The sequence below is a fragment of the Hemitrygon akajei genome, chromosome 13 (genome assembly GCF_048418815.1).
Source record: "Hemitrygon akajei chromosome 13, sHemAka1.3, whole genome shotgun sequence".
Lineage (NCBI taxonomy): Eukaryota > Metazoa > Chordata > Chondrichthyes > Myliobatiformes > Dasyatidae > Hemitrygon > Hemitrygon akajei.
The window spans coordinates 63,955,757-63,972,907 of record NC_133136.1 but is presented as its reverse complement, the minus strand read 5'-3'; the positions used below and the strand labels follow the sequence as shown (position 1 = coordinate 63,972,907).

At 42.0% G+C, this 17,151-nt stretch overlaps 1 protein-coding gene across 1 annotated transcript in view; it reads left to right on the top strand.

The window, feature by feature from the left end:
* Positions 1-232: 232 nt before the first annotated feature.
* The window catches only part of chrna9a (cholinergic receptor, nicotinic, alpha 9a), a 48,286-nt gene continuing 31,367 nt past the window's right edge, over positions 233-17,151 (top strand). The window contains exon 1 of the mRNA XM_073063962.1: positions 233-258. The gene's annotated coding sequence lies outside the window, so the exon portion shown is untranslated. The remainder of the gene's footprint in view (positions 259-17,151) is intronic.

Here is a 17,151-nt window from a genome sequence, read left to right as displayed (position 1 = left end):
CTGGGGAAAACTGATTTTCTAATAGCAAAAGAAAGGTGGATAAATATTTGTGACATTGGATTCCTAAATCTTTTGTGGGGTTTAATAATTTAATATAAATCTTAATGCAGTAAGTTTGTACTGAGCTCTGGTGAAAGCAAGTGCAGTAGTATTGTTGACTTGCCCTTGTTCTTAAAGGTATCGAAGGCGTGAATAAAGGAAATGTAACCAGAAATTTATGGCAAGATTAAAATGTGTTAACTGGCGCACTGACACAAGGTAACACGTGTAAAGCTGATCACTGATAATGTTTAGAGTTCAATTATAAATTTTTAATGTAATTTAACTTATTTAATTTTGAAGGGGTGTTAATCACTTATCAAACAAATAGATTATATTAAATTGACTGGCAGTGATTTCCATTGAATATTACAACTTATAAAATGAGCATCTGTTGGCCTATCTGTGACAGTCACATAGTGGCAAAGCAGCAGCGTGCTCTCCCATGTGTGAAATCAAACACATTGAACTTTTTTAACAGGAACAAATATTATACCTCTAGTTACTGAAGCCTGTTTAAATGGACTGAGCAGCATTTACCCATATTATGAAGGCAGTTTTCAAAGGAAGGGAAGACAAGCCCAATCAGAAGGCAACTGTAGCCTTTGCTTTAGAGTCAGGGCATTAAGAGAGGAAGTGACGGGAGTGAGAGAGGAGCTCGTGGATGAAGAGAGTAAGAGCTTATTTCCTCGAAAAAAGAAACAGAAATGCTCCTCCACTAGCCTACGTGCTGAGAAAACGAAATTATTCTTCTATGAAGACCAAGCAGCCATGCAAAGCAGGCTGCGTCACTGAGCGAAGGTGAAGTAATCAGTTGCTATATAAGGCAATAAAAAATTCTGTTGCAAGTTCCCCTTTATTTACTCAAACAAACGGAAAACTACTACAGGGTTCTCCAACTCATAGGGAGCTACTAGGAAAAGATGCAAAAATGTTGGCTTTAATAGCACATTTTCTATCAAAGGAGGTCATTCTAATGATTTGGTTACAACTACAAGCATGTGGAGCAACTATCATTATCAGCTCCAGTATTTTTTGTAATATAAAAATGATTTGAAATAGCTAAGTATGTATTTGTAGTATCATTCATGACTACAAGTCTTCACAATTTGCTTTGTAGTCAATTGTTATTGAAATATAATTCTGAACCACAGCTAAGGCATTATCTTTTGCCCTTGCTATATTCGGCACTGCCAGCTATGTCTTGATATTATGTGGATTGGCTAGAGACTGGCTTCTGTGATAGTGGGAATCTCAGGACACCACAGAGATGGGCCATCTATTTGGAATTTCTGGTTGAAGGTAGAATGCATCAATCTTATCTTTCACACTCATATTCTGGGCTCTATTATCTTTGAGGATGGGGATGTCCTTGGAATCTCTTCATCCCATTCACTGTTTAACTGTGCAGTACCATTCAGAACTAGATGTGATAGGACGGAAGAGGTCTCAGAACAAGCTGAGTCACTTAATTCTTTTGACATGTTGTTTTTACTGATGAGCACATTGTCCAAATTTGCAGCTTCACTGTGCTATCTTCAGGTACACATGGTGCTGTCTTTAGTGTGCCCTTCTGTAATCCTCATTGAGCCAGGGCTGAGAGCAGGTGATCGGCCAGGCCAGCTGCAGTCTGTTGCTTTTCTGCTGCTGCTGACAGGATATACACTTTACACTTTATCTCTTCTCAGGAGAAGAGGAAGATCAGTTAAGTCAAGTCAAGTGAGGTACAAGGGGAATGTCAGAGTTAAGTTTTTCCACACAGAGAGTGGTGGGTGCTTGGAATGTACTGCCAGAGAAGGTGGTAGAGGTTATACAATAGGGTCTTTTAAGAGCCTCTTAGATTGGTAAATGAATCTTAGAAAAATAGAGGGCTATGCAGTAGGGAAATTCTAGACAAGTTTTTAGAGTAGGCTACATGGTTGGCACAACAACAAAGGTTGGCACTGTCTACGCTACGACTAGTCCTGACGAAGGGTCTCGGCCCGAAACGTCGACAGTGCTTCTCCTTATAGATGCTGCCTGGCCTGCTGTGTTCCACCAGCATCTTGTGTGTGTTGTTTGAATTTCCAGCATCTGCAGATTTCCTCGTGTTTGGCCTGTAATATGCTGTAGTTTTCTATGTTTCTATGTTAATTGTCATATGCACTAGCGCGATGAGGTAGAAGTACAATTAAAAACTTGCTTGCCGCAGCATCATTGTTATGTACATTCAGACTGTGTGCAGAACATTTATTAAACAAGACAGTGACGAGAAAAGCCACGACATTAGCGGAAAAGTAAGCATAGTATGAGACAAGATTCACTGCGGTGCATAGCTGGTCTGTGATGTTCTGTGGCTGAGGTAGTTTTAGGGGTTGTGCAGGTCAGTTCAAAAGCATGACAGTTGTAGCAAAGAGGATAAGATCTCGCATGCAGTCACTCGCTATGTGCCGAGCGGCTTAGTCCGTGGCAATGCTACCATTGCTGTTGGATGTTGATGAACCCACCGATCCAGCAATGACACCACTTAAACCACTAATCCTGCACCTTCAACCAGCTGTGCTGGTCAGAAGACATAAAGAGCGACATTAGGCTCCCAGCTACAGCGCCCTGACCAACCCTGGGCAATTCGATTGGCGCAGTGACCTCTTCTGAGGAGATCCTGCCACGCCTGGAGCCTCCACTGATTGAGTGCACTCAAATGCTTTGCACGAAACCCCAAGATGTGTGGGCTGCCACATCCTCCACCCTATTTGCCAGGTGTCACCCAGCAATGAACCTCGCCATCCCTTGTTAGCAGACAACCATCGCCACATTGCCGGGTGGGGTGCAGCAGCAGCTCCTTTCGGCTGTTCTGCAGACTTCAGCTGCACCTGGGCCCTAACAGGTCTTGCAGGTCAGCTTCAGCTCGAGCGTGCTGCTCACTATTGTATTCAGGAGGCTGAGACAGCCATACTGTATGTGATGAGGGAGATTGGAGTGTTATTATTAGAACTAAGGTAAACAGCACGGTGCGGAGCCAGTGGCAAACTGCATTTTCCTGGAGCGGAGGAAACTGAGGGGAGATTTGATAGAGATAGACAAAATTATGGGGGGTATAGATAGGTATATGCAAGCAGGCTTTTTCCACGGAGGTTGGGTGAAACCAAAACTAGAAGTCATGGGTTAAGGGTGAAAGGTGAAATGTTAAGGGCAACTTCATTACTCAGAGGGTGAGAGTGTGGAAGTGGTGGATTTGGGTTTGATTGAAACAGTTAAGAGAAATTTGGACAGGTCTTGTACATGGATGGAAGGGGTATGGAGGGCTGCGGTCCAGGGTGCAGGAAAATAGACATGATTTTTACAAGAAAAAACATAATTAGCACAAAAAAACAAATTCCATTTTAGAGCAAAATGATCAGTAGTTACAGAGTTGCTGAACTGTAGTGATGATTAGAGTTTTGTTGGTTAGTTCAAGAACCAAATGATTGAACAGAAGAAGCAGTTCTTGAACCTGGTGGTGTGGGACTTTAGGGTTCTATACCTCCTGCCTGGTGGGAGCTGTGAAAATATGGCATGGCCTGGAAGTGGGGGAGGGGGGGGGGTTACTTGTAATGGATGCTGCCTTCTTGAGACAGCATCTCCTGTCAATGCTACTGATCGTGGGGATGGATGTGCCCCTGATATTTTCTGCAAGATCCACTACTCTCTGCAGCTTCTTATGTCCTTGTGCTTTTAAACTGACGTACCAGCCCACAATGTGATCAATCAGTCAGGATACATTCAACAGTACAGCTACAGGAATTAACTAGCTTGTTCCATGGCCCCCTCAACCTTATAAGAAAGTAAAGCTACTGCCGTACTTTCCTTATGATTGCATCTAACTGTACGTGCTGAGCCTAGGACTAGTTATCTCAGAATCAGAATCAAGCACGTGATGTGAGATTTGTTAACTTAGCAGCAACAGTTCAATGCAATACATACCATAGAAGAAAAAATATTAATAAATAAAATAAAAATAATAACAATAATAAATAATTAAACCAATTACAGTATATGTATATTGACTAGATTAAAAAGATGCAAAAAACAAAAATACTGTATATTTTAAAAAGTGAGACAGTGTCCAAGGGTTCAATGTCCATTTAGGAATCAGATGACAGAGGGGAAGAAGCTGTTCCTGAATCGCTGAGTGTGTGCCTTCAGGCTTCTGTACCTCCTGCCTGATGATATCAGTGAGAAAAGGGCATGCCCTGGGTGCTGGAGGACCTTAATAATGAACGCTGCCTTTCTGAGACACCACTTCCTAAAGATGTCCTGGGTATTTTGTAGGCTGGTACCCAAGATGGAGCTGACCAGATTTACAAGCTTCTGCATCTTCTTTCAGTCCTGTGCAGTAGCCCCTCCATACCAGACAGTGATGCAGCCTGTCAGAATGCTCTCCACAGTACATCTATGGAAGTTTTTAAGTGTATTTGTTTAACATGCCAAATCTCTTCAAACTCCTAATGAAGTATAGCTACTGTCTTGTCTTCTTTATAACTGCATCTACATGTTGGAACTAGATTAGATCCTCAGAGATCTTGACACTCAGGAACTTGAAACTGCTCACTCTCTCCACTTCTGATCCCTCTATGAGGATTGTTACGTGTTCCTTCGTCTTACCCTTCCTGAAGTCCACAATCAGCTCTTTCGTCTTACTGACGTTGAGTGCCAGGTTGTTGCTGTGGCACCACTCCACTAGTTGGCATATCTCACTCCTATACACCCTTTCATCACCACCTGAGATTCTACCAACAATGGTTGTATCGTCAGCAAATTTATAGGTGGTATTTGAGCTATGCCTAGCCGCACAGTCATGTGTGTACAGAGAGTAGAGCAGTGGGCTAAGCACACACCCCTGAGGTGTGGCAGTCAGCGAGGAGGAGATGTTATCACCAATCCACATTGATTGTGGTCTTCCGTTAGGAAATCGAGGATCCAATTGCAGGGGAGGGTACAGAGGCCCAGGTTCTGCAACTTCTCAATCAGGATTGTGAGAATGATGGTATTAAATGCTGAGCTATAGTCGATGAACAGCATCCTGACGTAGGTGATTGTGATGTCCAAGTGGTCTAAAGCCATATGAAGAGCCATTGAGATTGCATCTGCCATTGACCTATTGTGGCGATAGGAAAATTGCAATGGGTCCAGGTCCTTGCTGAGGCAGGAGTTCAGTCTAGTCATGATCAACCTCTCAAAGTATTTCATCACTGTAGATATAAGTGCTATCGGGCGATAGTCATTAAGGCAGCTCACATTATTCTTCTTAGGCATTGGTATAATTGTTGCCTTTTTAAAGCAAGTGGGAACTTCCACCCATAGCAGTGAGAGGATGAAAATATCCTCGAATACTCCCGCTAGTTTGTTGGCACAGGTTTTCAGAGCCTTACCAGGTACTCCATCGGGACCCTCTGCCTTGCGAGGGTTCACTCTCTTTAAAGACAGTGTAACATCGGGCTCTGAGACAGAGATCACAGAGTCATCAGATGCAGCAGGGATCTTCACAGCTGTAGTTGTGTTCTCCCTTTCAAAGCAGACATAGAAGGCGTTGAGTTCATCTGGTAGTGAAGCATTACTGCCATTCATGCTGTTGGGTTTCGTTTTCTAGGAAGTAATGTCTTGCAAACCTTGCTAGAGTTGCTGTGCATCTGGTGTCGCCTCCAACTCATTCGTAATTGTCTCTTCACCCTTTAAACAGCCCTCCACAAATCATACCTGGTTTCCTGGTACAGGCCTGGGTTGCCAGACTTGAATGCCACAGATCTGGCCTTCAGCAGACGACAAACCTCCTGGTTCATCCACGGGTTTTGGTTTGGGAATGTACAGCAAATCTTTGTGGGCACACACTCATCCACACAGGTTTTAATGAAGTTGGTAACAACTGCAGCATGCTCATCCAGGTTCGAAGATGAATCCCTGAATACAGTCCAGTCCACGGATTCAAAGCAGTCCTGTAGGCGCTCCTGTGCTTCACTTGTCCATACCTTCTTGGTCCTCACTACTGGTGCTGCAGTCTTCAGTCTCTGCCTGTACTCAGGGAGTAGAAGTACAGCCAGGTGATCAGACTTCCCGAAGTGAAGGTACGGTAGGCATTCTTGATGGTGGTGTAGCAACAGTCCAGTGTGCTGTTTCTTCTGGTATTGCAAGTGCTCTGATAATGGTAATTGCTTATTGATTTTTTCAGACTGGCCTGGTTAAAATCTCCCAAATTGATGGTGAAGGCGTTAGGGTGTGCTTTCTCGTGCATGTTGATCCCATTGCTCAGATCATCTAAAGCCTGATTGATACAATAATATCCACTAGTTTAAAGTTGCTGTCTCACTTCACCACCGATTGCCCCCAATGTAGACTGCAGCATATTTACCTTCCTGCTCCTGTTGTGCACAAACAGCTCTGAATAAGGTCATCCTTTGTTTTACTGATGTTGAGCAAGAGGTTGTAGTTACAGACCACTCAAGCAGGTGTCCTATCTCACTCTGGCAGTCTGCCTCATTGTCACCTGTGATTCGTCCAACAACAGGAGTGTGTTGGTGAATATGAAGATGGCACTGGAACAATGCTTCATTACACAGTCATGTGTGTACAGAGAGTAGAGCAGGGAGCCAAGAATGTAGCCATCAGATGCATCTGTGTTGATGGTCAGCGAGGAGGAGAGGTTGTTTCAATCCTCACTGATGGAGGTCTGCTGATGAGGAAGTTAAGTACCATGTTGCAGAGGGAGGTACAGATGCCCAAGCTTTGAAGCTTGATGACGAGTTTGCATGGAAATATTGTTAAGTTTTGTAACTCCAAAACATTAAACTAATTTGAAAGGAAAAGACAGGAGCCCAAGAGATGCAAGTCTTAGTTCATGTTTACTTTAAGTGAGGCGTCTACGTATCACGTGGTAACATCATGACATATGCAACAATCTACTTACAATATTACTTAAATATTACTGAAGTATTAAATACACAACACTGTTCCCTGTTTAGCTATAAACTCCAACTCAAAATAGACCCATTCAGGCCTAAACATTTACCGGTAATCGCTGTGGAGGATTTCTTACTCTTGTGGGTTAATGTCTTTCCCTACGGGGGATTCACTCTGCTTGACAGGAGGAACTTGTGGCAATGAAACAATCTCAGGTTCTGGGGCTTCTTCCACGGTGGTTTTAGGAGTTGACAGCAAGAAGTGGTTCTAGCAGCTCTGGGCACCTTTCTTCTCATTTTCAATCTGGATCAACTTCTTTCTTTCTCACATTCCTTCTCTCTTTCACACCTTTCTCTTTCTCACTCTCATTCTCATTCTTTCTAGGGTGTGCATCTTGATCTTGGGAAGGTGCATTTAGCTCACTGGAGTATTCTCTTATTAATCCTTCTATTGCTCCCTTTACGATCTTATCACTCCTCTGGCTTTCCTCATCCACAACCTCATCAAAGGTTCAAAGATACATTTTATTATCAAAGTACACAACACTGAAATTCTTCAGTTCTCTGGGTAGCCATGAAATCAAGAAAGAAAAGAAAAGCATCACCCGATGAATCCTATCCTTTCTTTTGGACTTCCATTCATCCAGCTGGGCTTTGGTTTTTGTATCTATTTTTACAGCAGCTTTTTGTCTCCCAATTGAAGTGCATGCAATAAGCTTAATGCATATGGAGTACATTTTCGTTCTTTATACTTACAAAAGCTGAATAATTGAACTTCCCTGAATCTCCTTGAACTCTCTTCCACCATAAAACCAAGTCGCATTTCACAAGTAACTGCCTGATTATCATTAACAGATATGTTACCTACAAAAACTGTTTTAGTTGGATCACTGTTTTCATTATTTTCACGATCCCTCTGAGCAGCATGGTCCTTTCTTGGTCCAATATACTTTCCAACCAGAGGCACAGGCACCAACGCCTGTTTGCCCTCTGTGGGGCATCAGTTCATGTTGTACAGCAGGGAGACAATTGTGGCATCATCCAGTACCTTTCTTAGTTTGCTTTCAGTTGACTCTATCGCAGGGAATGTAGCATGCAAGTGGTGGATGGATCTCCAATCAAATTGTAATTGCCGCATCTAATCATGTCCCCATAATGCTGGCCACCTGTTTCGATCACATACAAGCCCAACGTGGCTTGTTGGTTGTTCTGTTTCATCTGTTACAATTCTTCATAGCAGTCATAGAGTCCATTCTCATGTACGGATGCGAGATGTGGTGCTCACCAAGACCATGCGAAAGTCTCTAGATGGTTGCTATACACGAATGCTTCGGATGGCTCTTGATGTGAGCTGGCAACAGTACATGACGAACATCGAGCTCTATGACAACCTACTGATGCTCACTACTAAAATCGAGGTGAGAAGACTACAACTAGCGGGGCACTGTCTACGCCACCCTGAGCTACTTGCCAGCCTAGTCATCACATGGGAGCCCAAGCATGGGAGGATGAACCCCGGGCGGCCTCCCAAGACTATGGTCTACACGCTCCTAGAAGATAGCAGCGTGGCTAATGAGGATGAACTGAACACACTAATGAGGGAGAAGGAGGAGTGGAGAGTCCGTCATCGTGCTCGACGCTGGCCCCCCAGGCCTGAGTTGACGTAACTCGACATTACAAATGTCATTCCCACAGGAGTTCTCTTTTCTCCATTATAAGTTCTTAGTTGGATATCTGTAGGCTTCAGTTGAATATTTTTTAAATGTAATTCAACCTCATTTTATGAAACAGCTGAACCAGTGTCTAATTTCAGTTTAATTAATTTGCCATTCACAACACAGAAATCTATGGATGCTAATGTTCCTCACAAAATGAGCTCTTCCAAACCAAGCTTAACGTGGATTAATGCTTTGCTTAAGAGGAGTATTAGGAAGAAATGTAAGCTGTATAATCGTGCCAGAAAGACAAGTGATTTTTCTGCTTGGGATGAGTAGAAAGGTTGACAGGCAGATGAGAATACTTCACTGTGATTATGTGCATGATATTGGTACAAGTCTCCAGAGTGAAAATACCAAACCTTTCTGGAACTACGTGAAAGCTATACGTTGGGAAGTATTCGGTGTTTCCCCATTATCATCTATGGGAAGGATTGTTTCCGGTGCAAAGGAGAAAGCGGAAGTACTCAACCAACAGTTTTGCTCTGTTTTCACAAGGGAAGATATCTCATTAGCACCAGTCTTAGGACGTAGTAGTGTTCCAAATATGCCGAATATCAACATTACCACCGCAGGTGTTGAAAGATTATGGAAAAACCACCAGGCCCACAAAGCCGCAGGACCTGATAATGTGCCAGCCTGTATTCTCAAAGAATGTGCCACTAGTGCTGCTCCAATACTCCAAAACATCTATCAGAAGTCTTTGTCTACTGGAACCTTGCCTAAAGACTAGCTCAATGCCAATGTCATAGCAATCTACAAGAAAGGGGACAGGTCTTCACCATCTAATTACCGTCCTGTGTCACTTACTTGTATTATAAGCAAACAGTTAGAACACATTATTCACAGCAATATCATGGGTCATCTGGAGAGATTCTCACTTCACTCCGACAGACAGCATGGATTTAGGAGTGGATGGTCTTGTGAAACACAGTTAGCCTGATTCGTTAATGATCTAGCCCAGATTCTGGATGCAAAGAGTCAAGTTGACCTTTACATAATGGATTTTAGTAAAGCTTTTGATACTGTACCACATCAATGCCTGTTAGCTAAACTTGACCATCTTGGCATCTGAGGCTTTACCAAGGATTGGATCAAAAGCTTTCTAACAAAATGGCACCAGAGGGTATTAATTGACTGGCAATCTTCATCCAGCTGTCCAGTGTTTTCGGGAGTACCACAGGGTACTTTGGTCTTTGGTCCACTACTTCTTTTAACCTATATAAATGACCTTCCAACTTGTGTTACATCTGAAGTCAGACTGTTTGCAGATAACCTGATTCTGTACAGACTCATGAATTCTCCAAATGACTGCAATACCCTTCAACAAGACATTAACTTGCTGTGCAAGTGGGAGTCCTCCTGGTGGATGAAATTTAACATCTCAAAGTGCTACATTATAGGAATGACTCACAAGAAAAAAATTTACCATCATCAGTACTTCATGGGAAGCGCTGCACTCCAGGAAGTAAAGCATCACACCTACTTGGACATTGAACTGTCAGATAACCTTAGCTGGGCAAAACACATCAACCAAACCATTTCAAGTTCCAACAAAATCCTTGGCCTTCTAAGAACTACAAAAGAAATTGCTTATAAAACTCTAGTCCATCCAAGACTTGAATACTGTAGTGCCATTTGGGATCCTTACCAAACCATTCACATCAATAACCTTGAGAAAGTCCAGAGAAGAGCTGCCAGGCTTGTAGCCAGTGATTATAGAAAGACCACTAGTGTTACCGATGTGCTTCTCGACCTCAAATGGGATACCCTCCAAAGACGCCGCACAATAGCCAGGCTTACTACAGAATAACAGACCAGCAACCCGACAAAACCACTCCCTGAACTACAAGGCCAACCAGACCAACAAGGACTGCTACCGCTACTCACTGTACGCCTAGGGCCATTCCAGTTTGGAACTCCCTGCCGCCACACATTAAATCTGCCACTGATAGTAAAACTGTCAAGTTGCTGCTCTTAAACACTGCAATTTAAATTACAACTGCATGCATGGGAGACTGCACGTTTATAGCCCAATGGTGGCGGTTGGTGCAGCATGACAAGACAAGACATACTGCTTGTCTATTGTTAGCTTTCACATCATGAATCTCAAGGCTAGCCAGTCCTGTGTCATGATCATCATTATCAGATTTTTCATCAACAGCATGCAATTTAGTGTTTTTTTTTCAAACTGCAACTTGACTTTTTAGCTTTTTTTCTTTACTGTGCAGTCTATTTATTTTTGTTGCTTAACATGCTCTTTCCATCTAGATGCTGCAATTTTGCTCATGCTCACGTTCAATCCTGATTGCAATTTAATTACATCTCTTTCTGCTGTTTCCGTTGATACAGCTATTTCAGCTGCTCTTTTAAATGTTGTGCTTCAGTTAGAAGCTGTTTTGAATGCTTTTTTGTAAGATACCACAAACTAAGTGATCTCTCAGTGCATCATTAAACTCATCATTGAACATGCAATGCTCAGATTTCTCTTCAATTCATTTGATTTTGCTACGTGACCTAAAGTGTTCCGTAGTCAACAATGGCTTTGGTTCCAAATGTTTCTGTATTACTTTCTTGATATCAGCAAAGTTCATTTTGGCTGGTTTCGTTGTAGCAGTTAAACTTCAAAGCAAACTGTATGCCTTTGAACCTAATGCACTCAACAAAATTGATACATATTGGCTATTTCACTTGCTTCAAAATACTATTCAAGTAGCTCAATATACATGAGCCAATTAACCACTGAGCAATTAAATGTGTCTATATTTCTGATGTAGCCAGCTATTTCTGTTCTTATTTTTCATGATTACTATCACCCAGTACTCACTGTTTATGAATGCATGAGTTCTTCCATTTTCTGCCTTGTTTAATTTAATTGTGTTTTCCCTTCCAAAATTGCTTATTTTTAACTTGAAAGTTTTGCAGTGCTTCAATGGGCAGGTAGTTATCTTGGGTTCATTTAAAAAATCCTCATCACCACTGTTATGATTTGTAATTCCAAAACATAAAAGTAATTTGAAAGGTAAAGATGGGAGATGTGAGTCTTAGTTCGTGTTTGCTTTACATGAAGTGCGTATGTATCATATGGTAGTATTATGACGTATGCAATTCACTTATTCTTACACAGTAACCCATACTGAATTATTTAAATGTACAAGAATGCTTAATCCTCAATATTACTCAAATACTACTGAAATATTAAATACACAAAAGATTGTGTTGAACACCAAGCTGTCTTCGATACATTGTTTTGATGACACTTTGAATATGAAGAAAGACATACTGTTTCTATCTATTTCCTGAATAAATATATTTATGAAATTTTTTTTTAAATAAACAAAAGTAGAGAACTGTCTCACAGATCCAGAGAATCGGGTTTGATCCTGACTCGGGCACTGTCCATGTGGAGTTTGTACATTTGCCTTATGACCACATGGTTTTGCCATGGGAGCGCTGGTTCTCTTCCCACAACCTAAAGTCACGCAGGTTTGTTGGTTAATTCACTACTGTTAGTTGCTCCTAGTGTGGAATCTGGGAGTTGAGAGGAAAGTGGGGAGAATAGAATGAGATTAGTGTAGGATTAGTGGAAAGGTGTGGTCTCAGTGGGCTTCCACATGCTACGTCACTGTGTGACAACATTGGATGATCTTGTGTGGGTGTTTGGAGTAGGAACGGGATGCATTTGAGAGGGCATGGTGGCAAGAAATAGGTGTCTGTGAAGGATTGTCAGGGTGTGGGTATGAGAAAGCTGGAATCTATGTTGAAGGGTGGTTGACAGTGTGAGCAAAGACTTCGGGGGCCTGCTGTGATAAGGAAATGAGGAGATGATCAGTTGGCCTGGCTGATGGGGTGGGGTAAGCAGAAAGTAGGTTGGGCGGTGATAAGAGCCAGTTAGTCCAGTGTGGTTGGAGGGGAAAGCATGCAGGTTAAGTAAGGGATTTAGTTAAGGAGGCTTGACATGGTGGCTGCAAATATGCTTCACCAGTGCATGATTCATGGACCATTTCTGAACAGTCCATGAATCCATGAATACTACCTCATTATTCCTTTTTTATCATTTTATCACTTATAATTGTAATTTATACATTTTGTATTTTATAGTATTTTCACATATGTCTTTGCACTGTATTACGGCCACAAAAATAAATTTCACATCATCTAAGACAATGATAATAAACTTGATTCTGATGAACAAAGGGATATTGTTTTAAAATAAGGTTGAAGCCCAAAGGTTGGTCAGAAGCTCAGAAGTCAAAGCCCGGTGTCCAAAGCCTGGAGACGGAAGGCTGGAGATTTGGGACAGAAGGTCTGCCCTGGAGTTGGTAGATGTCAATGTGGGTGGATGGGGGTGAGAAAAGAAGTTTAATTTGCTCTTATATCTACTATAAGCCTACAGACTCTCACAGCTACCTGGACTATTCCTCTTCCCACCCTGTCTCTTGCAAAAAGGCTATCCTCTTCTCACAATTCCTCCATCTCCGCCACATCTGCTCTCAGGATGAGGCTTTTCCTTCCAGGATGAAGGAGATGTCTTCCTTTTTTAAACAAAGGGGCTTCCCTTCGTCCATCATCAACTCTGCTCTCAAACGCATCTCTCCCATTTCCCGCACATCTGCCCTCACCCCAACCACCCGCCACCCCACTCGGGATAGGGTTCCCCTTGTCCTTACCTACCACCCCACCAGCCTCCAGGTCCAACATATAATTCTCCGTAACTTCCGCCACCTCCAACGGGATCCCACTACCAAACACATTTTTCCCTCCCCCCCTCTTTCTGCTTTTTGCAGGGATCGCTCCCTACGCGACTCCCTTGTCCACTCGTCCCCCCCATCCCTTCCCACCGATCTCCCTCCTGGCACTTATCCTTGTAAACGGAACAAGTGCTACACCTGCCCTTACACTTCCTCCCTCACCACCATTCAGGGCCCCAGACAGTCCTTCCAGGTGAGGTGACACTTCACCTGTGAGTCGGCTGGTGTGGTATACTGCGTCTGGTGATCCCAGTGTGGTCTTTTATATATTGGTGAGACCCGACACAGACTGGGAGACCGTTTCGCGGAACACCTACGCTCGGTCCGCCAGAAAAAGCAGGATCTCCCAGTGGCCACACATTTTAATTCCATGTCTCATTCCCATTCTGATATGTCTATCCATGGCCTCCTCTATTGTCAAAATGAATCCAAACTCAGGTTGGAGGAACAACACCTTATATACTGGCTGGGTAGCCTCCAACCTGATGGCATGAACACTGACTTCTCTAACTTCCGTTAATGCCCCTCCTCCCCTTCTTACCCCATCCCTGACATATTTAGTTGTTTGCCTGTTCTCCATCTCCCTCTGGTGCTCCCCCCCCCCACCTTTCTTTCTCCCGAGGCCTCCCGTCCCATGATCCTTTCCCTTCTCCAGCTCTGTATCACTTTCACCAATCACCTTTCCAGCTTTTAGCTTCATCCCACCCCCTCCGGTCTTCTCCTATCATTTCGTATTTCCCCCTCTCCCCACTACTTTCAAATCTCTTACTATTTTCCTTTCGGTTAGTCCTGACGAAGGGTCTCGGCCCAAAACGTCGACAGTGCTTCTCCCTATAGATGCTGCCTGGCCTGCTGTGTTCTACCAGCATTTTGTGTGTGTTGTTGTTTTAATTTGCTCTTGTTGTTCTGTTACTTGTTGAGTTCTGTCTTGCTCTGCCAGGCATTGTGAGCGTGCTCTACTAGAATGTGTGGCAACACTTGCGGGCTACCTCCAGCACATCGGCTGTTAATGCAAAAAGTGCATTTCACTGTATGTTTCCATGTACGCATGATAAATAAATCTGGATATGAGTTTGAAAGCCATGGATAAGAGAGGATGGAGATCTATGAGCCAACGTAAGGAGATGGGACTAGATTGTTGGGCAACACAGTGTGTATGAACAAGTAGGGCTGAAGGGCCTGGTTTTCTAAAATGGTGGCTCCGAGAGCGAGAGCGAGAGAGAGAGAGCGAGAGCGAGAGAGAGAGAGTTGTATAAACTTACATTTCCTGTGTACATGTAAAATTTGTCCACCAAACAGAGGAAACCCACAAGTCATTGGGAGAATGTACAAACCGCGGTGGGAATTCAGCTTGGGTCACTGCACACTGAAGCGTTATGATAACCACCAGGCTGCCATGCTTATTTGCTTATCAGATCAATCTGATAGGTCAAGGCAGAGCAAGAAGGCTATAATCTTATTATCGTATTCACAAAGTATATCATTTGTGACTTCAAAATGTGCATTTTCAATGCTTTTGGATGCACTAGCTTTGGACTCCAAACACTTCTGTCACTGATGGCCTGTGAGTTGGTCAACGTACTGAGTAATTGCCTCCTGGTAGACAGCTATGCACCATTCATTTCTAAATGGCGTGATCTAGTGCACTGTGTTTGTAAAAAAAAGTAACGGCTTGCCAAAGGCTGCCCGAGACATCGCTTGTACTCTTTTCCATCGATGCTGCCTGGCCTGCTGAGTTCCTCCAGCATTTTGTGTATGTTGCTTGGATTTCCAGCATCTGCAGATTTTCCCTTACTTATGATGTATAAAACATTTTATTAATAAAGGAGAAACCAAAATAGCATACCGACTAATCCTCACTATCCCTACAAAGGCATGTCTGCACAAGCATCAATGTTGATGGATTTGAAAATACATTGAGTTTAGGAGGAACATTGGGAATGTGGAGATTTGATTATGCAAAATTTACAGTGTCAGAGGAATGTAGAAAATCATGTACTTGTTTTCTTCATTGAATGATCTTATCCTAGCAAACAATGTCTCTGTTACCTTGTCACCCTGATATCACACTAGCAATGCAACATGATACTGCATTTGTATTATACAACTTAAATAATTGTTAGAGATTGAAAGTGGCAGTGATGGCCACTCATTATTAATTAGAGCAGATAAATGAGATTCAGAAACATAAAACTTGTTAGCATTCTGTGCTAAAATTGACCTCCGATGAAACCTTGTATTACAGGGTTTTGGCCGATCCACTAATAGAATCCAAAAGGCAAAAGAAGAACCTTCTTTTGTTCTCCTGGAAACTCAATTAAAAGCAATGGACTTTCAATAACCTTTCATTTGGTGCCGTAGTTGCACAAATAGGCAATAGTTCTTTTTCTGAAATTCAAATTCCTTAATATTAATTCCTTAATAAACTGAATTCTTAAATTCAGTTTCCTAAAATAATATTTAAAATTATTACTCTTGAATCATGGAATTATTTCTAGCAGAGAGAAAATGTCATAAATAAAAGTCCTCCAACACATCACTGGCGAAACAGAACAGGAAACTGCGGCAGCATCGGCCATTTCTAAAGGAAAGGATCAACGAGAACTGCGCAAGCGTAAAAGAACGAGCATGCGCAAACGAGAGCAACCAGAACTACAAATTTCAGCTACGACTTCAACTGAGAGTGACAGCGATTCTGAGAGAGAGTCAGATTCTCTGGATAAATCAGACGAAGATGGAGATGAAAATTCCTCTGAAAATATGAAAAAGACTTTGAGGCAAATAATGCATAAATTAAATGCATTAAAAGTAATTAAAAGTAACCAAAAAGTAATTAAAGAAAAAATAATAAATATGGAGGCTATGTTTGATAAAATGACAAAGAAACAAGAAAAAATGGAAAAGAAAATTACAAATTTGGAAATTAAAATGGAAGACATGGATGGAAGAATGAAGGAAATGGAAGTTGATAATAATGCCTGGACATTAGAAAGAAAACAACTCATGGAAAAAATTGATAAGCTTGAAAATTTTAGTAGGCGTAACAATATTAAAATTGTTGGACTTAAAGAAGGTACCGAAGGAGAAGACCCAATAAATTTTTTTCAAAAATGGATCCCTGAAAAATTGGAAATGGGAGAAGAAACTTCAATTGAGATTGAAAGGGTGCACAGAGCCTTAAGGCCAAGATCTCAAGATGATCAAAATCCGCGATCAATTTTGATAAGATGTTTAAGATACCAGGATAAAGAAAAGATTTTGAGGGCGGCTGCCCAAGGTGCCAAAAGAAGAAAGAGTCCATTGATGATAGCAGAGAAACCAGTTCTTTTTTATCCTGATATAAGTTATAACCTTTTGAAGAGAAAGAAAGAACTTAATTCAGCAAAACAAGTTTTATGGGAAAAAGGTTACAAATTTTTAATGCGTCACCCAGCAACACTGATAATTTTTTTGGAAGAGGGAAAAAGATTTTTTTCCGATTATCGAGATGCGGAGGTGTTCGCACAAAAACTTCCATCTATTCGCTAATTAAACGTAGAGATTTATAAACGTAATGGTTAAAGACGAAGACAGAGATAGCGAATGGAACTGGTGGACATTTAAGGATGATACAAGGGAGAAAAGTAAAATTTTAGAAATGTTAATTGAGAATAATATGTTTTTTCTTTTCTTATATATATACTTTTTACATTGCGGGGGGGCTGGGGAGCTTTGAATCGGTTACTACGGGATTCA